The sequence below is a fragment of the Bubalus kerabau genome, chromosome 2, assembly GCF_029407905.1.
Source record: "Bubalus kerabau isolate K-KA32 ecotype Philippines breed swamp buffalo chromosome 2, PCC_UOA_SB_1v2, whole genome shotgun sequence".
Taxonomy (NCBI): Eukaryota; Metazoa; Chordata; class Mammalia; order Artiodactyla; family Bovidae; genus Bubalus; species Bubalus kerabau.
Window position 1 is genome coordinate 144,814,244 of NC_073625.1, and position 1,632 is coordinate 144,815,875.

A 1,632-nucleotide genomic window follows, 5' to 3' on the forward strand; every position below is an offset into this window, starting at 1 on the left:
GGAACAGCACAGTTAATAGTAATTATTTTCTTTTTGCAGATTTGCTACCAGAAGAGAGCCAATTATTTTTTGACTGTTATCCTAGAGTGTTAATTTTTGGTATTCATGTAAAATGAATCCTTAATGAAAATTTTCTTCATGTCAATGTTAAGGTCAATGAAAGTCAACAAGTGATATTCACATATACTAATGAAACTTCTGTATTAGAGATCAGCTCAAATTCTCACCTGGCAAACATGTCTATCTTGAATATTATCCCCTCTTTATCAGTACAGAGGAATAAAGCATCAAAAACAGAAACACAAACGAACCTGTTAGTGTTATTTTGCACAATGCGATAAGAGCAAATAACTGTAGCAGCGTTAAGTAGATTCTTGTCAGTTCAAATCATAAAAATCATTGCTTTTAGGCAATGGCTTTTGAAAACAAATGCCTTTTCTTCATGCTGATATTTTAAAGACATATAAATATTCACTCATAAACAACCATTAAAGCTACATTCATTTCACTGGCAAATATTAATTCAATGCTTACTGTGTAGCAGGCATTGAATTTATTTACAAAAAACTCAAAATTGACTAGATCTTAGAGTTTTCTTCATAGCAAAGTCATCACCTTGTGCAAATTCCTTAAAAACAAGATACTTGAAAGAAATTGGCCCCTAACTTTTACAAATTATTCCTCTCAACTTCAGCTGCTTTACCTGCCAACTTTCTAAAACAAACTCCAATTCAGTTAGTAATAAAATATTGCAATTCTTATGAAGCTCTTTCCCTTTCTAAAGGCAGTTTACTTGGCCCAAAGTAAGGGACTGAAATGAACTACTTCATGTTATCCCTCTTGTCTTACACATTGTCCTGAATAAGTCACATTCTTGCTTAATAATTTGAAAGCATTTTCATTTGTGCCCTGGGAATGGCTAGAAGAGCTTTTAATATTATTAAGTCTAGATCAAATCAATCCAGTCCAAAGAGGGAATAGAGCTAATGCTTCTTTAACCACTCTTACTTCTTACCAATTATTCACAACTATATTGGTGGCCTCATTATGAAATCCTTGACATCAATGATCAGAGGTTCCAGATGCAGGCCACTTTAATACATTTTGCTGACAACCTTTGAACCAAGCTGCCAAGTCAAATCTTACCATAGTCTTAAAACCCAAATGGTGATTCATTGTTTGCTTACAGAGAGACAGATTACCATTGTTAACTTGACCTCAGCCTCTAACTCCAAGTCAAAAATACTGGAAGACATGGGCATCTTAACTAGAGCAAGATATAAATCAAATTACCTTCAACACCACAAAGAAATGAATGGCTGGCATCTCATGAACTGTAACGTGCAGTGGGTTTTCCATGGAAGATGAAGTTGATGACAAAAGATCCCATTACTTAATTGAGTTTAATAAAATATGGAGAAACAAACTTTGCTATGATTTCAAATAGTTTGATGAATAAGTAGGGTCATGCTGAGAGCTTGCTAACTGCACAGTTCTTGTGACTGAAGTTTTTCTAAGAGTAGGAGTGAGAAAAGAGACAAACTATCCAGAGATGTGTATAGTGCCTTCATTATTATTATTATTTTTGCTACAACCAAATCAAACTATATTTGCATATTTTTAGATTTTTGC